The 24,129-nt window shown below is 39.8% G+C and overlaps 1 protein-coding gene across 2 annotated transcripts in view; it reads left to right on the top strand.

The window, feature by feature from the left end:
- GRM8 (glutamate metabotropic receptor 8) overlaps nt 1–24,129 on the top strand; it is a 424,254-nt gene that overhangs the window by 383,585 nt on the left and 16,540 nt on the right. The window lies entirely within an intron of this gene.

Genomic DNA, 24,129 nt, shown 5'->3' with positions numbered 1-24,129 from the left:
GATGACACCTCCACTGAAACTCAATGCAGTTTGCATGTGATTTTTTTTCTTTTAAAATTGAAGCACCTTTAAATTGAGTTCATGGGGCAGGTTTCAATTTACTTTTTAATAAACTGAGAATGTCTCCAAAATAATCAGAGTAAAAGGATGGTAGTTTCCCCCAAAACAAGAAAACATTTGTAAATTACTTTCCATCTACATGGAGCTGAAAAGCCAATATGGGAATATTACAAGGGTGTGGGGGGAGGGGCTGGGGGACTGTGTGTTGTGAACATAATTATGAATCATCTCATTTTTGTATTACAGTAGGATCTAGAGGTGACAACCAAAACCGGGGCCCTGCTGTGCTAGGCACTGGGCAAACACATAGTAAGAGTTGGTCCCTGCTGCTATGAGTTTACAATCTAAATAGAAATGACAGACAAAGAATGGGAAGGGAAACAGAGGCAGAAAATGTAAAAAGGACTTGCTTCTTTTGTTCTACAAAGTGGAATGGCTTCAATAGGAGAGTTTGAGAGTACTCCACTGTAGAACAGCCCCATGGCCCAGTGGTTGAGGCACTCCTTCGGACGGTAGGAAACCTGAAGTCAAGTTCCTGCTACACATCAGGCAAAGGGGGGATTGAACTTGAACCTTTCATATTCTGGATGAGTGCTCTACTCACTGGGGTAAAGGTTATATGGGAGGCAGTAACTCCTCCCACTTTTTTGTGTGAGGCCAATCTGTTAGCTGTCATCTGAGAATGCCTACCAGATTGGGCCCTGAAGGTGAGCTATGAGGGGGAATGCCTAATTTGAGGATTGTGCTGCGTTTTAGGCATAAAATAGATGCTTGGGTTTCAGGAATGAGGTGGCTGTGTGCATATCCATTAGCAGATTTTTAGGCACCTAATTACCTTTATTAAAGGCAATTTAGGTGCCAAATGGATTTTAGGTACCTACAGGATTAGGCAGCTGCTGAGTGGGGATTTTGAGGATTTAAAATTTCAATTTAGGCACTCAAGTGGCAGCCAGGCACCTATCCCTATGGAGCTAATATTATTATTATAATCACAAACTTAATGTGGAATGATGTTCTAACTTAATAGTTTGATTTTTATTGCATTTTTTGCCAGTTTAACTTGGCATGCAACATCCCTGGCCTGATGTATTTCAGCATGGATATTTCTGCATTTTACTGATGCAAATCCTAACAACACTTTTTATGTTGGCAATTTTTTTTAAAAAATAGTTCCAACAGCATTGCTGGAAATAAGAAAACAAAGTTCAATGGCATGGTAAAATGCTGATTTAAGAAAATGATAGCAGGCCAGATTCATTGCTGGTATAGTATTAGCATATTAACACTATTCTCATAATCCCTCCTAATGCCACATTCATGGCAACAATGAATAACTCACCAACAATGAAAGAGGATCCCTAATCAAAGGAGAAAGGAAAACAGCCCTAATCTGAGCATAACACCCAGACACAAATGCTGATACTTAGAGCCAAAATACTAGTTCAAGCACTTTCCTCCACTTTCATTCGCTCCTCCCTCACTCCACTTGAGCACAAATGCTCCATTTGTTCCCTCACTCTTGTCCAACATCTGGAAGGATACAGCAGAGCAATAATGCAGCAACCGAGATATCTGGCAAGCCACTAATACACAAGAATTTACATATGTTGGCCACTTCTCTTCCAATATACCTCCGTGTCTTTGTCTTATGTAGAGGGAACTGGCCCAGCATCAATAGAAAGAACAAACCCAGGAATCTGAAACAACCTCTTTAAAACAAAATATCAGCTACCACAAACCCAGAGCAAGATTCATAGATTCCAAGGTCAGAAGGGACCACTGTGATCATCTAGCCTGACCTCCTGTACAACAAAGACCATAGAGCTTCCCCAGAATAATTCCTAGAACGTATCTTTTGGAAGAACATCCAATCTTGTTTTAAAAATTGTCAGGGATGGAGAATTCACAACGAACCTTAGTAAATTGTTCCAGTGGTTAATTACCCCTACTGTTAAAAATGTACGCCTTATTTCCAGTATGAATTAGTCTATCTTGAACTTCCAGCAATTGGATAGTGCTAGATTCTCTGCTAGATTGAAGAGCCCATCGCTAAATATTTGTTCCCTTTAATCAAGTCACTCATTAACCTTCTCATTGTTAAGCTATAGTCTTTCATGATAAGGCATGTTTTCTATTCCTTTAAACACTCCCTTGCCTCTTCTCTGAATCCTTTCCAATTTATCAACATAAATTGTGGGCACCAGAACTGGACACAATATTGCAGCAGTGGTCACACCAAAGCCAAATATAGAAGTAAATATATCTCTTTAGTCCTACTTGAGTTTCCTCTGTTTATACACCCCAGGATTGCATTAGCTGTTTTAGCCACAGCATCCCACTGGAAGCTCATGTTTTGTGAATATCCACCATTACCCCCAAATATTTTTCAGTCATTGCTTCCCAGGATGGAGTCCCCATACTGTAAGTAAAGTATGGCCTGCATTCTTTGTTCCAAGATATATACATTTACATTTAGCCATATTAAAATGCATATTGTTTACTTGCACCCTTTTACCACGCGATCCATATTGCTCTGTAACAATGACCTGTCCCTTTCATTATTTACCACTCCTCCCCAATTTTAGTGTCATTTTGAGACCTGTCAGTTAGCCAGTTTTTACTCCATTTAGTATATGCCATGTTACTTTATGTGAGAGCAAGGTGGGTGAAATCATATCTTTTATTGGACAACTTTTGTTAGTGGAAGAAACAACGATAAGCTTTCAAGCTACACGGAGCTGCTCTGCAGGTCTGGGAAAGGTAATCAGAGTGTTACAACTAACACCGCATGGAGCATAGATCACTTGCAGCTTTCAAATAGTTCAAATGGTGGATTCTCTGTATCCTGGGGTCTTTAAATCATGACTTGAGGACCTCAATAACTCAGCTAGAGGTTATGGGGCTCTTATAGCAGTGGGTGGGTGAGATTCTGCAAAGAGCGGAGGTCAGACTAAATGGTCATGATTGTCCCTTCTGGCCTTAAAGTCTATGAGTCCATAAATACAAGCATAGGAGTTAACAGTTGCAAGGGACCATACAAATTGAAGTGGGCCGTTAACACTTCTGCAGTCATAGGACAAAGGAGGATTCGTGGATTACAGCTTGTTGTAAGGAGATATAAAAACAATATCACTGCTGAGTCCATGATTTTTAGTGTTAAGCAAAGTTATGAATTTAAGCTCCCAGGCTCATCTTTTGAAGGTATTGTTCAGGTTTCCTTTGAAGATGAAGCCTAGGACGTCAGATATGGAGTGATTGTTTTGTGATAGGTATTTGCTCCTAGGTGATAGAGTGATTTTGTCTTTTACCATTTTCTTGAGTGGGTTTATTCAAGGGCAGAATGACTGTCTCGTTTCCCTCACATAGCTGTTGTTGGGGCATTTGATGCATTGGATGAGATATATGACATATTGTGATAGGCATGTGTAAGACCTCTGGCTCTTGAAAGGTGTGCTGTTGGGCGTGTTGATCATCGTAGCAGCAGAGATATATCTCTCTTTCATCAACAGATAAAAAAATAAAAAAATATTATCTCACCCACCTTGTCTCTCTCATATCCTGGGATCAACATGACTACTGCAAACAAAAATATTAATTTTGTATTGTTCTGGATTTTTAATAAAATGTATCGTACCAAGTCAAATGCTTTACAGAAGTCTAAATACAGCAGCACTATTACCTTTATCAACCAAACTGGTAATCTCATCTAAAACAGATATCAAGTAATTTTGAAGGATCTATATTCCATAGACGGATTGATTTGCATTAATTACATTATCTGCCTTTTTAGTTCTTTATCAATCAAGTCCCATATCAGCTGCTCCATTAGCTTCCTGGGATCGATGTTAGGCTGACAGGCCTTTAATTACCCAGGTCATCCCATTTACCCTTTTAAAAAGTTAGCACAACATTAACTTTCTTCCAGTCTTCTGGAACGTCCCTAATGCTCCAAGACTTATTGAAAATCAACTTTAATAGTCCAGCAAGCCCCTCAGCCAGAACTTTTAAGACTCTTGGATGCAAGTTAACTGGACCTGCTGATTTAAAAATGTCTATCTTTAGTAGCGTCTGTTTAACAACCTCCAACAATACTACTTGAATGGAAAGAGTATGCTCTTGAATGGAAAGAGCATATGATGACATTATATTATCTGTTTTCCCCTAAATACAGAACAGGAATATTTATTGAACACTCTGGCTTTTCTGCATTATTAATGATAATTTTAGTATTTGTAATGAACTAATACCATTACCAACCTAACTCTTATCAGAAGGGACCCCTACAAAAAAACAACTTCCTACACAACAATTTACTTAATTAATGAGTCATTGAAAGGGCCAATATTGGAGTTATGGTCTACAGGCTACCCTAGAAAGTTTTCTAGAAAAGCCAATAAGGGTACAATCTGCAATCATGATAGAATCCCCAAAACTCACCTCTGGGAAACTTAATTGCCATGTTGACAATAACCTCAATATACCAGCCCAAACCCCCATATCCAATCCAAACCTCTATGAAATTTTTCCATCTTTTATTTAATCTTCATCCTAAATGTGGATGCAGGGGTCACAAAAATGACATCCCATCTCAGATCAGAAACTTCTTCCTCCAAGAACAAATCAGGACACAAAAATTACATGTTATTTAGTGGAATGCCATTTTTGACCAGCCATAGAATATTTTCACATTTTATCAGTGACATAAATGTGGATTTTGTATTGACTCTTGTCTCTGTATTTGCATCATATGGAAACTTTCAACCACAATTATTAACTCTTTTCAGCACAGCAGCTGGCGTTTTCTCTGTGATGCATGAGTAAATCAGTGACAGTTCTTTGTTACACAAGAAAAAAATAGAAAATAAAATCTTTGCTTACTTCACATATTAAGCATTTCAATGGTGTTTAAACAAGTGAAATCTCACTGCTCTAGCAGTTCAGTATAGACAGTACCTATGCTGACGGCACTGGTGGGGGTAAGCAACCTCCCCAAGAGGCAGTAGCTAGGTTGATAGAAGAATTATTCTGTTGACCTAGTGCTGTCTGCATTGGGGATTAGGTCAGTTTAAGTATGCCGCTGAGGGTTATGGATTTTTCATATCACTGAGAGACATAGTTAAGCTGACAATTATCTAATGTAGATCAGGCCTCAGAATTACAGAACCACACAATCTTTCCCTAAATACTTCTAATGTCAAACCAATTCTGTTCCCTTTTGTTAGTCATAAACTTTGGGTTCTGTAGGTTTTACATTTAACTAGTCAATGTTGGTATGCTTTAGTTATTACTCCTGAGGGAATTCTGTGCCACTGCGTGAGGTCAGAATTCATGTCTCCTGCAAATTTCTTAGCTTCCCTGCAGAAAAATGACTCTGTGACGTGGAACAAAGGGAAGCTGCAAAAGCGGTCATGCGCCACTCCCCAGCAGCACCAGCGTGTCCCACTCCACCAGCACCAGGACCCCCATTCAGCCCTCATACCCACACCCCCTCTGCTGAGCCCCATCCCTCCATACCCAGATCCCCTCTGCTGAGCACCACCCTCACCTGCCCCCCCCCCCTGCAGAAACCCATTGCCCCTGCTCCCAGAACCCACTAATGAGCTCCTGTGCATCCAGATCCTCCCCACACCTGGATCCCGCACTGAGCCACCTGCACCCAGATTGTCCCACACAGAACCCACTCACCATACACCTGTATCTCCCCACTACACCCCTCCACATTTGGATCCTGCTGGACTGAGTCTGCCCGCCCACACCAGGTGCACCTGGCATGGAGGGGCAGGGCTCCGGGGTGTTTTTGGGGCAGGCCTAGCCCTTGAGCTGTGTCAGGGGCAGCCTCATTGCTAAGTAAGTGTCCTGAGGGGGGGAGGGGGTGTGGCTGCATAGTGATCTCCCACCTCTGTGTAGCCAGTGGCCTGTGCTTCCCACTGCCATGCTGGAGCCTCCACATTTATTTAATGACAAATAAAATGTGCAGAATTTTAAAATATTGTGTGCAGAATTTTTATTTTTTGGCACCGAATTCCCTCAGGAGTCTGTTATTTTCTCAGAAGAAATGGAACACATTTCCTGTTAAACACTATAGTTTCATTTTCTTGCTCCACTGACATGATTTTCATTGTAGGACTGTGGTAAGCTACGTTACTTTGGCATGAAAAAAGAGGGTTTTTTAAAATGTGTGTTACTGTTCCTTTTCATTAATTTAAATTGATTTACTACAAAGGAAAGAATCTGCAGCAAGGCTTTGCAGAATGATTTTCTTAGGAAATTCAGATTTCTTTTAATTTAAAAGGTTTTGGCTGAAAAGAAAGAGGGAGACAGGTGTGAAATTAAAATATATTGCCATCCATGATTAGACTTAAGAGAGTGCTACTCAAATGTAAATTAATCCTTCAATGAAAATTTTAAGATTTGAAAATTCATAGCTAAAATAAATGCTGCCCATTCTTGCTCATATTAAATTGATTTCCCATTTGGCAAACTAGTGTAAATCAAAACCTATTTTACTTTTATTTTTCTACCATCAGGTAATCAATGACTGAAGATATCTGTTATTTTGGGAGCTTGGGAATAAAGAATTACAGAAAGTTCATGGGTGATTTTATGCTATTGTAATAATATGGGGTTGAGGGTTTTTTTTGGTTTGATTTTTTGGCGTGGTGCTGCTCTTCTATTTGTTTTGGGCTGGATTTTTTATGATAATTTATTTTTTTTGAAGGGGCTTGGAAAGAGGAGTGAATTTAAACAGAACCATGATTTTGATAGGGCCCAATGATCATTGAGAAACTATTAGTGGCCTTGTAATATGAGGCCACAGCAGTAATTGCCACAGTTGTTTACAATGTTAAATGTTGAATGCATCTGTTCATATTTGATTGGCTCATGTAGATATGTGCACATTAGTCAGGGCTTGAATTAGATTTCTGCAGAGGGGCCTAAATCTAACAGGCAAGTTGTGAGTTACATTTACAATCCACATTGCCTCCAGTAAGAGATTAGAAACACAGGCACTGCAATAACGGGTACCAATTAGGGTGGTGAATTTTTTAATTTATGAAAACTGTACACTGAGCACCAGAACCTCCCCTATTCCCTGTTCGCCTCTCTCTGAAGCCCCACCATTGCTCTGCCTCTTCTCTAGAGGCCACACCCCTTTCCTCCTGGACCCGCCCCTGCTTTACTTCACCCCCACTGTCACTCGCTTCTTTCTCTATCTCCCACCCTGTGCCAACTGAGCAGGACTCTAGGAGTGGAGGGGTGGCTAGGGCAGGATATTTGAGGGGAGCCACACTCAGGAGGTGAGTGACTGGGGCAAGATGGGGGAGGGAGAGTCGTGCTCTGGGGGCAAGGGCTGATCGGGGCATGATGGGGGAGGAGGCGCCATGTTCCAAGGATGGAGGGGGTGACTGGGGAAAGATGGGGGAGGTGGATCCACACTCCAGGGGAGGAAGGGGGTGACTGGGACAGGGCGAGGGAAGGGGGAGCCATGCTCAGGGAATGGAGGGAGGTGACTGGGACAAGATGGGGGAGCAGCCGGTATCGATCTCCACCAGAACCATTCTTGAGTGCTTCTCCAGGCTCCAGCAGCTGCTCTTCCCCCTCCCCCCCCCACTCCCCCTCCGCCCCTGTGGCAGAGGCACTAGCAGTGCTGACCAGGATGTTTCAGTCGAAAACCAGACACCTGGCAACCCTGGTGCCAGTACTAGAATGTAGATAGAAAGACTTCCTCCTTCATTATAGGCATTTCACTATAGTGCTTTAAAGCACTACAGCATGTTGAGGGTGGTGTGGAGTTGCAATACCATTGTAGGAGTTATGGATGGCCTTTTAGAAGAAGGCCTCTCATAGTACCCTGGGGGCAAAGGAAGTGCATCTGCTTAAATGGGTGCAAAGACTGCTTCCCTCTTCAGTTGGTGTTCTGTGCTGGCCACAGTGGAGATAGGGAGGTGTTCCATGGCTCCAATGTCTCCCCATGCCATTCCTTTTGATAACAGCACAGTGGTGCATGCCCTCCTGCTCAGGCAAATACAAATGCAACCCATGTGTTTGCACTGCAGCAGTTAGTGGTATAAATAAGGGAAGGAACAGAGTGGAATGTTATATTTGAACCCAACATAGAAAGAGATAGACACAGACACAGAGGGATCTGATAGAAACACAGCTGTATGCTATGATGGTAGCTTTATTGTTCAGGCAGCAGAACTGAAACTGACATAAAGTAAAGTATTCCCCTGGGGTGGAGAGAGTACTGAAACACTTAAAGGGACAGGACATTGCAGGGAGGATACATAGTTCTTGGTTTTTGTTTTGTTTTGCGGGACTTTGTGTGCTTGTGGACATGCTGGAACCAGGATAGAGCGATTCTGCTGGATGAGCTGGAATCATCCAAAAATTGGATGCTCCAGACACCAAAGGAGCTCATTAAGTGATTGAAGCTGCTTAGTTGATTTCCATTGTGAGCAAGCAGACTGGCAGGATACATCCAGATTCACTCACTGGGAGTGGAACCAATGGGAACTCCGGGGGTGGGGGAGGAGTTTATAAATGGGAGTGGGAGTGGGAGCCACAATGGAAGACTCAGCAGTGAAGTGGTGCAACAAGGATCAGAAGGGTTTGCTGTAAGGATTGTGTTCCAAGGACTTTGCCCGGTTGTTGATTTATACTTCAGGCTCCCTCACCCAATGAGAGAAAAAAACAAGTAGAATTGCTTCGTGCTTTCACTGGAGAGACTCAGAAGGAGTTTGAAGGAGTTGGTGGGACTATCACTTGTTTCCCAGACTTTAAGGAGCTTGTGTGCCCTCCAGAGGGTTTGGACACCATTCCACAGAAGGCTGAAAACAGAGAAGAGCCATGGGAAGTTTATGTATATGCACATACATAATGATATTTTGCATTTGAATTTGTGATAATAACAAGTACCACAAATTGGGAGGATTCCCCCCCCAAAACATTCTCTTTAAATGAGTTGTTATTGAGAATATTCACAGTTGTTTCAAGGTTATAAGTGAACTCTTATGCATTCAGAGAGAGAGACAGCAAGCGAGCAAGCAATTTAGTAAACAGTTTCCTTTAGAGATGTTGGGTCACTCTCCTTGTAACAGAAATTTAATTCTATATTAGATAGATAGATAGATTACTGAAAAGGCTAAACTCTGGTCTATACCACAGCAGAAATGTACAAGAAGGGGAAAAAATATTATACTTGATGCTAGTATATTGTCTCCCACAAACCTGATACACAAGAACTGCAGTTGTAGCTGTATAGAAGATTCAATAGGGGAGAATTCTCCTTATAAATCCCAACTTCCTCCTTTGCACCCATGCAGAGACTGGATACAGTTCAGTCCTATGAAACCTGGGTGGAACTGAACACCCACCATTTAAACCAACACATTTAAATGCTATGCCTAAAATGTAATTTCTTTCATATACTGTAATAACTGTGGTTACTATTCTCCATGTTGCACTTATAAATTGGGTGGCCTGTCAGCAACGAACACATAAATTTGGGGCTCTGGCTCACTCTAATTCACTTTTGCATTTGTACTGAGTTTCAGTGTTTACAGTGTATCTGAATGAACCAGTGAAAGGAAAGACCCAGCAAATAATTGCAGTCAATACTTACATAAGAAATATAGATTTTAAAATTGTAAAATGTGTTTTCTGATCTTGCTGGGCCAAGACAAAGAAGCACATATGTTGAGGAAAACCACATGCTGTTCGGAGATCTCTGCAATCTCTTTGCACAGGGAGGAGCGAGTTAGCATTAACTGTGTCTTTCCTCTGTTGGTTCAGTGCAAGTCAAATACAAGAGACAGAGGGGAGTGTAGATGTAGTGAGAAGATGGGATTTCCAAACTTATGCGACAAAATATTGCTTGCCAAGAAGCTTATAGCTGAGTGAATAGTAGAAAAATATATTTATGATTTTGTTCAATTAATCTGACTTTTAATTCAATCCAAGTACCTTTATACTCTTTTTTTTTTTAAGTTAACTTTTCCCCAAACATTTTGGTTTTCATTTAAGTATGTTTGTGGTGGAGCTTTTAGTCCTGTAAATATGGGTTTTCAACTCAGCATCCTACCACACCTCCTCCTGTACACATTGGCTTTGCATATTTGTGAGTGAGAGTATAAGAGAAAGGGATGAGACAAGAAGGCTATTTTAAAATCACTGGTGTTAGCAAAAAAAATCAAGGCATCGTTAACATGAGCACCAGTAAGCAGGAGAGGGAAAAGTGTGGGAGAAAAGGAGGAAAATACAAGCCGCAGAAAGATCCCTTGCCTAGAGACACTTTGCACAGAGTCCAGCCTCAGGACAATATGGTCAGAAATGGATCATCACCTGGCAACACCTGCCTCTACCACAGTACAAGGAGAACTATATCAACTTACAGCTAGATGTTCAGGACCATCAGTCCCACTACCATTGCCAGTGAGAAATGGAGAGCTGGCAAATAGTGGTACCAATCAAATAGGAAGACTGGGGGATGGTATGGCAACAGTAATTAATTGGTGAGAAAGTGACAGGAGAAAAGTGAATGTAAAGTCTGCTAGACAGACATTTAATCTCTTTTAGATCTTATTCTCATTCTCCCTCAGACAGGAAAGATATCAGGTATTTTTAAATCTAGGCTTCACATATGTAGTCAAATATGCTCTTTCTTGTGCAAAAAAGAACAGGAAACAATTTTAGATGTTCTAAATTTTCTTCTGCCTACTTATCTCCTGCTGCATTTCTCACCCTGTCCCTATGACTCAATGTACTAATAATTTCTTCATTCAGTGCTCCTGTTTATATAAATTAAGTCATCCAATCAGGGTAAACAAATACCATGCCACGTGACTTAGATGCCCAGTCTCATGACTTGAATATCAAATTAAAAATATAAGATACTTTAAAACTATTGGGGAAGCAGGCAGCCAGGTGAGGGAGTAAGAAGAGAACCGGGGGGCAAAAGAAGGGAAATGGTGTGGCCACCAGAAGGTTTAATGTAGGAAGGAAGTTTAATATAGAAAGAGTCAAGAGAACATGGCATGAGTCAGGTGAACATATTGTCTGAGTGAAGAGAGAGGGGTGGCTGTGGGAAACTGCTGGAGAAAGGGGGTCAAACTTTTGATTTTTGCTTTAGTGGCCAACCATGTATCATTATGCCCCTTGATGAAACTCAATAGCTTGAATACTGTATGCTTATTAGCTGTGTTACACCAGAAATATATTTTACCTCAAGTTATCCTAGGTCCACATCCATTATTTCTATCTCAAATATTGCCTCATGATAGTACAGCCTGTCACTGTTTGCAATTTACTCAAACCAACAGTGTATGTTAACAATAGTGTGCTAAATTCCACAGTGGACTGTTACTTCTTCAAACCAGATTATTTATATTGTGATAAAGCTGAATAATAAAATAACAGCTTAATCTGACTGTGCCATGAATATCTTCTGTTTGCTGTTTGTGTTGATTGCAGAGCATGAAACAAAACCCATCTTCTCTTCACAAGACTAATTTTGGGTTTGTCTGCCATACAGTCAAAATTTATTAGCCATTAATGGGGAAAAAAAAACTCCTTCAGGTTTAATCAGACTAAGATGAGGAAATGTAAAATTCCAACCAGAGTTGGGCAAGAGTTTAGTGAGATTCTGTGTGAGAGAGAACCCAGTACAAATTATCATGTGTTTTAGGTACTTCTATGGCCCTGTTATCTTAGTATCTGAACACCTCAGAATCTTTTAATTTATCCCAACACCCCTGGAAGATGTAGGGAAGTAATATTATCCCCATTTTACAGATGGGAAACTGAGCTACAGAGAGACTAGATAAATAGATAGATAGAGATAGATTTGTAAATCTGTCCTTAGGCACTGAAAAATGCAGAGGCATCTAGATGCTTTTGAAAATCCCACTAGGCACTTAACATCCACTAGGTGTTAGGAGGTTTACTTGAGGTCACACAATGGAGCAGAGAACTGAACCCAGGTATTAGGCCAACTGCCTAATCATTGGACTATCTTTCCTCTCTTATATTTGCACAGCACCTTCTAGCTGAGACAAGCTTACAATGTCCTCTGCTGGCAGGGAAAGGCTCCTTCATTCCTCATGTAATCAAGCCAAGGCCTATGAACCCTGAAGATCCAAATTTAAGCCTGGGCTACCACAATAATAGGCAAATCTATCACATGAGATTCCATTTCTGTCATGTATTGTAGGCATTGTTCTTAACGTTCTCAATACTGCACTTACAAATTGTGGCCTGTCAGCAAAGAAAAATGTGTTTGGGTGAGTCCAGTGACTGGTTGGAGGAACTGGCTAATTGGTTAGGCAGGCTCCATTGTCTGGCCACCAGTTTGCAGTCTGGAGACTGTGTATTCCAGCTCCTTGAATTTACTAATGGGGAAAGCAGCTAGATTTTCTCAGTTTGAAAGAATAAATTCCTCTTTTGTTCCTCATTTAGCTGCTCTTGAACTATAACTATTAATTCTAGAGATGACTGTTAATAGTGTATAATGATAGAAAATCATTATTTACTAAATAGTAATTGGGATATCATATACCTGGTAGCATGCAAGAGTTCACTATACATTCAGTAATATAATTAGAAGTATTAATTAAAGTTTTAAAACAAATAAATAAGGAGAAGAAATGTCATTTATTTCTTAAAATTAGTTTGTAGGGAAGATGGGGGAGGACTCTGCCCATTAGCCCTCTCTCACAGTTGAACCAGTGTTTCCTCAACAGATGGAATGTGTTCTTATTTAATCATCACAAAAGATTTGTAGAGGCACGCAGAATATTCTGAAAAGTCATAACCAACAGGTTTGCCTGTCACGTTTAAAGCACTAGCACCACTTTGAAAATGAGCAATCTGTTGTGTGCTAGGTTTGAATCCAGCATAGAGACTATAGCACCATAGAAAATGTTTTATTTAATGATTCACATTTATAGAGTACCTTCTGGGCTAGGACACTTAATCTGTGTAAAGGTCTCAAATAAAATGTGCCATGTAAACATGAAATATTATATTAGGCAAGCCTAAATCATATGTATATTATACAGATGTAACCAAAATTTAGCACTTGAGTCTGAATATTATTTTTTTAAATTATTGCTACTAGTTATTATATATTTAAATACTCCAAAATGTGCTGGGCATCTGACAAAAAACAGTGAAAATATGGTCCTGCCCCAAAGTGCTTAGTTCAAGAAGACATAGCAAGGGAGGTTCAAAGACAAGACTGTGGGAGAAAGAAAAAGAAGGCCAAAGCTGATAATAATAAGACCAGGTGATAACTCACTAGCACTTCTTGGTAGTTCCAGTCAATGATCATGACTTATGATTATTGTCATAAGCTTTCCTTCCTGCTAATTTCCTGTAGGTGACATAGCATAACTGAGTTTTTATGAAGGATTTACGGAAGCAGAGGGATGTGGCTCAGTGAACAGATTTGAGTTGAATGTTCCTAGCAGAACAGGAGCAGAAGAAGGTACAGATGTATTTGTGAAAGAAGGAGATTTAAGGGATAGAACCGTTCAGGAATTTTTCGACTAAATATATTTTTGTCAGAAACTGCCAATTTTTCAAAATTGAAAATGTTGACTGAAAAAATCAGTTTAGATGAATTTTCCATTTCAAACATGTTATTAAAAAAAAGTTTCAAAGTTGTCAAAATGGCTCACTGTGACCTCTTTGAAATGAAAAGTTCCGTTTTTTTGGTTTAAGAAACTTTATTTTTTTTAAGTTGAGTTAATTGATAGTGGAAAAAAAAGCAAAATAAATCAGAGTTGAAATGGAAATTAAACATTTTGAAATTATCAAAATGAAATGTTTAGTTCAGTTCACTCAATCTGAATTTTTTTGTGGATTTTTGGTTTTCCAAAAATGTTGATAATTCAATTTTTCCTGCTAGTTGGGTTGGGATTTTTTTTTTTTTTTAAGTCTCAGGAGTTCCTGTGGAATGGGAAAATGCTCACCACTAATGTTGAGACTAGTGTCATTGATGGAGCAAAGTATGTGACAGGGGCTGAAGTGAAATCAAATGGGTTTTACGTAATCTTTTTGTAATAGCCATAGAAAAGTTAATAAAATAATAAAAAGTTAATAAAATAAACCATTAGGTGATGCAGCAGAGCTACAAAGGCAGACCCTCATGCAAAACCCATTGAACACGTTCAAAAAGCAATAGCTGAACTTGGGAGAGTAGGAGCAGTACTCTTCATTAATGTTCACTTTCTAGCCACAATACCCACTTGTATTCCTCATAATGTCAGAGAGCTGCCATATTAAGTTTTAATGATGTTTTAAAATCCTCAACAGGTACCAAGCCATCAGAGAAGCAAAGGTCAGATGCTGACACATTGGCTCAGATAGATGCTGATTCTAGTGATGATACAGTGTCACCGTATTGCCTACGAATGACATTAAAATTCCTGAGGGTGCATACATGAGGATTATTAGTGGTGAGAGTAATGATATATGTAGTGTGGAAGAACTACAAAATATTATTATGCAGGAGAAATTAACTGAATCCTTGTCTTATACTGGCAGTCAGGTTTTTTTACAGTCTTATTTTGTGGTAGAACACATCAGAATCCACCAGGTGTCAAAGCCAAAAAACTTTCATGAGGAAGAGGCACTTTTACAGATAATTTAAATAGTCCCACAAAAGTAGTTTGTTGCTTGTTTTTGGGGGTCTTCTGTCACAAACATCTGGATACCTGTTGAATAACATAGAGCAACTAGGTTGTTCCATCTGTAAAGAAATCAGAACCTTGGGGAGAAGAATATATACATAGAGAGAAGTAGCTAAATTACATTAAAAAACATCCCATGGTTTTCTTGCTGAATGCCAATGTTAATAAAAATGCTGGTAGTCAAGTACCTATCGTTCTTTTGGAGAGTGAGGACCTCTGGGAGCTGATGGCATTTGCTGTTTCCAGGTGGCAAGTGCCAAGTCAGATATTTTTTTCTACAAAGACTAAGTGGTTCCAAACACTGTAGGCAGTAGTGCACAGATCCTTTGCAAACCAAGAAGGCAAGATAAATTAACTCGCCACTGACATGTGAAGCAATAGTCAGGCCACTAGCTGTGAGAGCACTGAGTCTGCTATACAGCAAGAAACTTGAACAGGCAGAAGGGGGGTCTGTAGTAGCTGCACATCCAACATCACAATCCAGTACTGAAATCATATAATCTTTTGAGCAGCATGAAGGAGGTGGTAGCTCCCCCTCTTTCGCCTGAGTTTGTATCAAGCAAATTGCCAGTGTGATATAGGCACAAAACTCAGGCAAAATTTTTGCTGGTTTTGCATTGTGTTTCGTCTTCACCATTTTGAGTTCAAAGAAATATAAAACTTGAAGTGAAACTCAGGAGCTGTAAAGTCACACATCCAGGATCCAATTAAAATTGTTGTTTGAACCCATGAAAACTGAAACTGGCAAGGTTCACACGGCTCTCTCCATGCCATCATGAAGGTGCATTGGGGCAACTCAAGGAAGAGTACCCCTTACTATATCTTCAACATTGCCTGGGGCCTCATGAATTTCCCTTGGTGGTTTGCCTTCCTACTCTCGGCCATACATCTTGTTGTGTCTTGTCTTAAATTTAACCGAGAGTTCTTTGAGGCAGGGACTACTCTGTGGTTTTCATGTTTCCGACTACAATAGGGGGTTCAGTAATGGTTCTTCGGAAATACAAACAATTAATGAGAATAAACAGGTTTTAATCATCTTAGTTTGAGATGAGAGTACAGACCAACCAAAGTCTTTGCTGTTATTACTGTTCACATTTTTATTTCCGGCTTTGCTTGTCATACAGTAGGTCACCTTACCATCGTAACTATGATGATTGTTTTAGAGAAATATATATGTATCTTATCTAAATATTCTCTAATTGTTATTTCTCTATTTTGCTTGCATTCCATCCCCCTTGTTGTCAATATTAATTGTGTTGAGCATCTGATCGCTATTCTCTTTTTTAGTGAAGACTGAAGCAAAGTAGGCATTAAACACCTCAGCGTTCTTGATGTCATCAGTTGTTACCTCTCCTTTCCTGCTAAGTATAGGCTCTACACTTTCCTTCATCTTTCTTTTTCTTCTAATGTATTTAAAGAACTTCTTCTTCTTGTCTTTTATGTTCATTACTAGGTGTAACTCATTTTGCACCTTAGCCTTTCTGATTTTGTTCCTACATGCTTGTGCTATTCTGTTGTACTCATCCCTAGCATGTTGTCCATGTTTCCACTTTTTGTAGGATTCCTTTTTTGATTTTCAGGCATAAATCTATCATACACATAGTTTTGTCTAATTATGACCATTAAAAATTGCACCTTGCTTTTTTTTTCTAAAAAGTTGAAGAGAACAGTTGTGAAAAAATATCCTTATTACCCTGTGATCATCGGCCCTCAGTCAGTGCAAATCACTAATTTCACTGAAGTTAATAGAACTATATTAATTTACAGCACCTGAGGATCTATTCTTTTGTCATCAAACTTCAGCTGACATAAGAAATGGACTGTACTAAGATTTCCAAATAAGGATAGTACTCTGTAATATTTTCATGCACAAATTGCAATTGAAATGCATGGTGAGGGCTAAAGAGACTTGTCTGATTGTTTGTTTTTCTTTTTGTCTCTACATTTTAGCTGTTTCCTTGCTCATTACATTGTGCCCATTAGCATAGTACATTGTTTGTGTTTGCACAGATTTTCTTGCCAAAGGCTGTCCTGCAGTTGTACAGCCATTGGACTAACCAGCTGTTACTTATGTAAGCCTCCATCATTTTGTATGACAGGGTAACTTAATTATGACCTGCTTGAAGATGCTAAATAAAATTATCTTCTGAACAAGTATCCTAAACTTAATATTTTTTCTATCAAGTACTTGAGCTCTGTCACTTGTGCCATATGCATTAAAATAAACATATTTTAAAACCAAATCTACCAGCATATTAATTATTATAGAATCAGAGGCTGTTTTATAGTACTTGTAGTGCTTGCCATTATTTCTTTAGTCAAATTATATTGCAGGTCAGGTGTTTCAGAAATTAGGAAGTGAAATGTAGTTAATAGCATAATGTACTATCGGACAAGATTCATAATTATTTTCTGTGTCTTTCAGACATGGAAATGGACATCCAATAGTGTTCGTTAGGTCATTTAGCAAATACATGCAGATCAGGAACATTCTTAATTTTTCATAATTGGACAAGAAATCATATTCTTTGCTATTCAGCTAGAATACTACAGTTCAAGGACTATGTCAGTCAATAAAAGTATCAGTTTATGTTGTAGGAAACCACTCATTTTGAAAATCCTGGAGCTGGAGAAATGTAATTCAATCCATACTTCTTTACTTAGCGCAATTCTCTGTAATTCTCCCTAGATCGACTTTTTTTCCTTTTCCATTACAAGACAATCATGCATATGAAAGTGACAATTTTGGTGTTGCCAACTGGCTTCTTGAGTTTTGAATGTTCCAAAATGTCAGCTCCCATATTTTCAAATGGATTATAACCGAAGATGTGCCAATGTACATGAATTTATTTTGAATAGTTGCCCATCTGCCACGTTTGCTAGTTGATTTAACTTCTGGACAGCTGTTACATTTTGCATCCAGAGAAGTTACCTGCAAACTGAATTAATTACAGATTGGCATGTTCTCTAAAAGGATGTTTTGCTGTAAAATTCCAAAAGTGCGAATATAAAGTGATTCTTTAAATCAGGTTGTGTTCGTTTAGAGAGTGGCCAGTGTAAGTTTGAATGCACTCTACCTCGTGAATTTTGAAGACAGAGTGTTATACATTTCTAAGTATTTGAAAAGAGGTTGTAAATGAGTTGTGAACTTGAACATATCTGTATTAGAAGTTCTCTAGTATTGGCTATGAAAGGACAATTTTATATATATATAAAATTGAAAATATGAAAGGTGAAATTCACAATAGTGTAGGAAGCCAATGGAAAGCTTAATATTCTGGTTACCGCCTATGCTTTGCACTGTCCTCTTCTCAGCAATGAATTTCACCCACTGTGAATATCTGAAATTTACAGTGCCTTAAGACTGAGAATAACACTCAATTCCACATAAGATAATTTCTTTCTTTAAGAATGTGTATCATTGTGCATTGCTAAGGCAGCAGGGTCCTATGATCTTTACATTTTTCCCAGACAAAAAGGCTTCAGTTTGAAATAATTAACAATGAGAATATATTTCTTTTGTAGATTATGCAAATAAAATGCCATTGTAATAAAAATGAAACTTAAATGTTCAATACCAAAGAAACTCCTCACTCTTATAGAAATCTGCCCTCTTCCCATGATGCATCCCTCACTAATGACAGCAATTCCTGCCTCTTAGCACATGTGTTCTTCCTTTGTATAATGATATAGCCTGCACCCATGCTTCTGATCTGTAGTGCTTGGAGATCTCAATCCAATAATGTAATGGTGCAATTGGTGTTTGGAGATTTTCAGCCCAGAGGGGCTTCATTTTTCAGAGGTGGTGAACCACAGCTCCCACTGAATGTCATTTAAGTTTTTGATGCGTATCACTTCTGAATATCAGGACCTTCTTGTAGAATGGGCATTTTACAGGTTTATCTTGAGCCAGTGTCTGCACAGTGAGGTCTCTTCACAATATGGATTGTGGGGTAAATGGATTACACTAGGGTGGACAATCCACATTTGTGTAATAGATGGATGTGGAGTGATGCATGTAATGTAATTTTGAGATGTTGTGGCATCTGATCTGAGTCAGGAGAAGGGAGAATGGTCAAACCTCCCAAGTAATAAGTGAGTCTGGAGTTTTACAAGCCAATCTGTTGCATTTTCTCTGAGAGTGTGGGGTGAGCTTGTATTTGAATGTTAGATAGAGAGGATGGACAAGGTACAGAATGAGATTTAAGGTAGTTGTAGAAGGGAACTTAAACTTCAAATAGCTTTACTTTCAAACATTTGTCGTTTTTCTAACTAAAACATATAGATGAAACAAATCTGAACCATATCTGTTTTAACCTAGACTTTTTTCTTGGGATTTCCAAAGAGCACAACATTTGGTGTCTCTTACTAATTTTTCCCACTTCTTGCAAAATAGTTTTATAAGTATAAGTTTCCTATAGGTTACCTATCAGGCTGCAGGCTGATTTTTTATTTATTTATACTGTGTCTATCACTATGGTATCTGAGTGCTAGCTATCTAGTGTAAACCTGCCTGGCATTTGAGGAAGCTATAGGGTGGTCTGTATCTTAGTATATGAGCAATGGCTGTATCCCTAGCTCCTTTTGGACTGTCTTCTCTAGACAGTTTGGAGGTGGGGACTTTCCTATCTCCTCTTAATTGCTGTTAGGAGAGTGTCTGACTGGGTGGAGCCATCTTCCTGGCTTTTGAAGGCCCTATGCCACTAATTTCTATCTGCCTTCTGCCACTGCCACAACAATTTCTGCTGGTGCTCTTCTAGTGTTTGAGACTATGAAAAAGCTTTCCCCCCCTTTCTCCTCATTTCTCAGAGATTGGCTTTATGAGATTGGCTTTATCCATAGATGCAGGAGTCTCTATCAGACCATCTCATAGCTGGAGGAATACTCTGCATTCCCTCTCCCACTGTGGACTAGCATTTTGATAAGGAAAGAAGGCACGCATGGCCCAGTCTCCCTCTAGTGGTGGTGCACAGAGTACAAGTCTTTTCATATAGTGAAATCATGCATTCCCAATCCCTCCTCAAACAACAGAAAATGGACAGCGAAGGGATAGAAGACCCAATCCAATCTCCTCCTCTTCTAAACTCATGTGAGTGCTTAATTCAACTGCACATGACCTTTTCTTTGAGTCTGTCCTTTGTTTTGTGTGGTGCTGCTTGCTGATTGGCCAATTGGATCATGTCTGACTGGTGAATCCAAAAGCAGTATCATAGTATGAATTTCATACTAAAGAATAGATGCAGAAGAAATTGGTCAGGTTACAAGTAAAGGTTTTATAACCCAGTAGGCCAGAGATTAAAACTAAGTATGGAGCAGGTCTAACTGGAGTCAAGTAGAGGAGTTAATAAAAATATTCCACCTTCTTTGCAGATATCCCCAAAACTTGAATCTGTAGATTTTTGTTTCTGTTCATGGTACTGTGAAAGCAAGATCCAGCTTTGCTTAAAAGAAAGCATTACAAATGTAACCATTATATTTAAAGATGTCATGAGTTTCATTATTTTGCTCAAAGATACATGAAAATCGTATTTGAAATATATAAAACCAGAGTCTATGGACAAGATTTTGCTTCAGACTTCTTTGTGGGTTAGAAAATATGGGGACCTCTAAAATATTTCTGAGCCTTCTTGAATATTCTTTGCCAAACCTATTAATTAAGATCAGATTGTGAGAGAAAATTGAAATCTCTCCCATCATGTTCATCTGCTTATTATCTTTAACAGTAAACATAGATTGTTATTTCTGTGTATTGCACAGAAGAATGGGAAAACCAATTCTAGACTTCTTATCTCTACATTTCAGTAGCTTTCAGATTTTAAGGGGAAAGAAAGATCTGAGGGTAGATTTGAAATTAAATGTGCATCAGCTTTAAAATGCATGAATTGGTATAAATCTCGGGTGACCCCATGAGAGCTATGGAAGCTGTACTCTCAGTGGAGTCCATCTGTATCTGTACTCCACAAGATTAATGATGGTAAATGTCTTCACTGTTTAGATATTTTTCATTTAAGTCTTATTTTGACCTCTTCTGTAATTTCTATAAGCATCACCATGCTGTCTGAAAATTTTTCTGTTGTGAGTTTCTGAATTCCTTCTTTATTTTCTTTTAATATTTTCTTTATTATTTTAAATAATATACAATATAAAGGGCTTTAATTTGCAACCCACTCTTTGCAGGATGTATGTCCAGTAATTGTAGATCACAAAAATTACAGGGATCATTGATATAATAAGTAACAACCATTTTTAACTGCTAGCACTTTCCCAAAAATACTTTCCCATAGGGTGCCTGAAGTTAAACTTTAATGGGGCTGTCAAGCAAGCTAAAACAGGTTCCAGAGGTTTCTTTCCACTTAAGCCTGCTGCATTCTCTGGGTGCATCTACTCTGCAGCTGGGAGGTATAAAATTCCCAGTTTTGGTAGATGTACATGTATCAGCTCTGCTCAGGCTTGCAAACTAAAAATAGCAGTGTGGCCACAATGACACAGACAGCAGCTTGGGCTAGCTGCTGAAATGCATACCTAAGATCTCATTCAGGCAGCTAACCCGAGCCACACCTGCATGGCCGCAGCCGCATGGTTATTTTTAGCATGCTCACCAGCTCCAGCAGAGCCTACAAGCCTGCAATTACATCTCCCAGGGTGGCTTCCAGAGATAGTTTCTAATGAAGATGAATAAGAATTTCAGATTAGGACATGTTACCAGATTTGCCTGTCACCTTGGGGTATGCTCATTTATTAGGGTTACTTTCCTGGAAGGGAGGGTGTGATTCTATTGATGTACTGCTTGTGTTACTTGTGTGTTCATATGGCTACAAGTCCCCTCCCAATGGAGCTATCCTGCAGGACCTAAGGTTTTCAGGGCTGGGTTTCTCCAGCCCCAGATTCAAATAAACCCTCCACATATACACACACACACATGATAGATTAAAAGAGTGCGTCTGAGCGGACTGGGCTATCAGCACCCTCAGCTGACCCCTTATATGTCCCTGAACTCAGCAGGCTGGGTAACACAGTAGTTACAGCAGCCACCCTTATATGCCCCTTTGCATTGCACCAGAATAGAGCACACTTCTGAGCAAGTTGGGTCCAAACAGCACTTTTCAGCTGCCACCCTTATTTGCCCCTGGACTCCACAGGCTAGGCAGAGCAGCACTTCTCAGCTGTCCCCCCCTCTTATATGCCACAGGTTCAGCACGTTGCTATTCCCACTCTCACTCTACAATTGCTCTAGTAGTAACCCCTGTGATGAGCAAACCCCATAAGATTTTTGGGCACTCAGGGATCTTTGGCTTAGGTAAAAGAAGTGTTGCTGCAGAGCAAGATAGGGGAGCCAAGAACACAAAGGAGTAAATGAAGTTTGGAGAGAGAGAGAGACTGGCAATCAGCATGATTATAACAGTTATTTTATTGCCAGATATATAAAACTTACGATACTAATGGTAATAACCATACAAGGAGAGAAAAACAATCAAACAGTTACATTACACTATTTCAGTTATGGTATTGGAGAAAACTAGCCCTGGTTTGATTACAAAAGTCATGTGTAGAAAGTTATACCTGGACTAAAAAAGAGAGAGAGATTAAATTAGGTCTAAGGGGAAGAAGTAGGCTTAACCAGAGAGAGAGAGAGAGAGTGAGTGTGTGTGTATGTTGGGGGAAAAAGAGGGGGTCTCACCATTGCATGCAGCTCAAAGGTTCCCAGTAGACAGGCTGTTCAGCTTAGGGTCCAGAGTGCTTGAGACAGGCATGATCAATCAGGAAAAGGTGAAGTCCCAGTGGAACTGATGCAGCATTTGGATCCAGACATCAGAACAGAGGTTTGAACATGGGTATGGGTTTTTGTAGGGCAGAAACAATGGTTCAAGAGAGAGCACTAGGTTTGTTTATGGGTAAACAATTACTCAAGGGAGTATACCAGAGTGGTTTTATTTATGCTGGACAATAGGAGCTGATCATTCCTGGCAATGAGCAGTGTTCCTTCCAGGGAGCTCACAATGCAATCAGGCAGATTCAGTTTTTTGGATATCAATAACTAGAATGGTCTGATAACTGCAGAGCTAGGTGAGTGGAGGTGTTGGTTCATTAACATCAGGAGCAGAGATCTCCCATCATGCAGTGCGTCCCTGCTTTGCCAATCCTCGAGTTCAGTGCGGTTCCTGCTTTGGAGCTTGGTTCTCCATTCGGTATGCTAATTCTTGTTCCATCTTAGATGTAGATGAGGCTTTCTGTATTCCATTCAATGGAATGTTGCCTTAATCCTATCACCCTTGTTTGGAGGGGTTTAGGTGTATCTCCCACTGCCTTTTCATTGCTTTTGGTTTCTGGTTCAAGCAGAGGCTGGGGAGAGAGAGGGGGATTCAGGTGAACCAGAGAGAGTAGGGGTTTTGTGCCCTGGTTCCCCAAGAACACAGAGCTGACAGGTAACAGACAACTCTAGTCCAAACACACACACCTCCTGGAACTCATTCAGGAAGGGACAGGTGAACTCCAGTTCCCTCACCTAGCCCCAAAATCCCATCATGACCACCTGGCAACACCCTGTTCCTCTTTGCCCAGTCATGGTCATCCAACACTGACCCTACAAATTCCCTCATTTCATACACTACAACCTGTAACTTGCTTCAACCCATTTCTGGTAAAGGCACCATTTGTACCCTTTTGAATGCACCAAAGGAAAGGAGGGATAGCAGGCCACTAGACTTTCTCTAACCCTGGAAACAAAGAAGGTAAAGGGGAGTCTGTGCCTCTACAGGAAGGCTATGCAGCAAGACAGAGTGCACAGTGGTATGAAACTTGCTGAAAATTCAGTGGAAACTCAGCCCAGTTTCTATGAGTTGCTTTCATAATGAAACCCCAGAAAAGACATTGCCCCCTTCTTTTTTGTTGTTGTTTGTTTCGTTATGAAGGCCTCAAATAGCTTATAATTTCTGTGGCTACAATTTTTGAAGGAGCTCTCAGAGATATTGTAACCAATGCAGTTGTGCTGCTGTAGTTCATCTGATGAAGATGCTCTATGCCAATGGGAGAGAGCTCTCCTATTGGCATAATAAATTCACCTCCATGAGAGGTGGTAGCTATGTTAGCAGAAGAAGCTCTCCTGCTGACATAGTGCTGTTTACACTGGCACTTAGGTCAGTGTAAGGCTTATTCACACTTCTGAGTGAAGTAAGTTATACCAAAGAAAGTGGTAGTGTAGACCTGGCCTAAATGTGTGTGTAGTTCTTCTAAGCTTACCCAAGAGATGGCAGCCTAACCCCTAGACTACTATATCTTAAGGTTAGCTACCACTGTGAGACACATGGGGGATCATTTAGTATTTGCTAGTTTATTAAACTGAACTGTTTTTGCTGTTGTTCATTTATTTTATTGATTT

The sequence above is a fragment of the Emydura macquarii genome, unplaced genomic scaffold, assembly GCF_026122565.2.
Source record: "Emydura macquarii macquarii isolate MOO-44397 ecotype Brisbane River unplaced genomic scaffold, CSIRO-AGI_Emac_v2 contig_2636, whole genome shotgun sequence".
NCBI classification, from domain to species: domain Eukaryota; kingdom Metazoa; phylum Chordata; order Testudines; family Chelidae; genus Emydura; species Emydura macquarii.
Note: the sequence above shows the minus strand (reverse complement) of the source record. Positions and strands in the feature narration are given on the sequence as shown.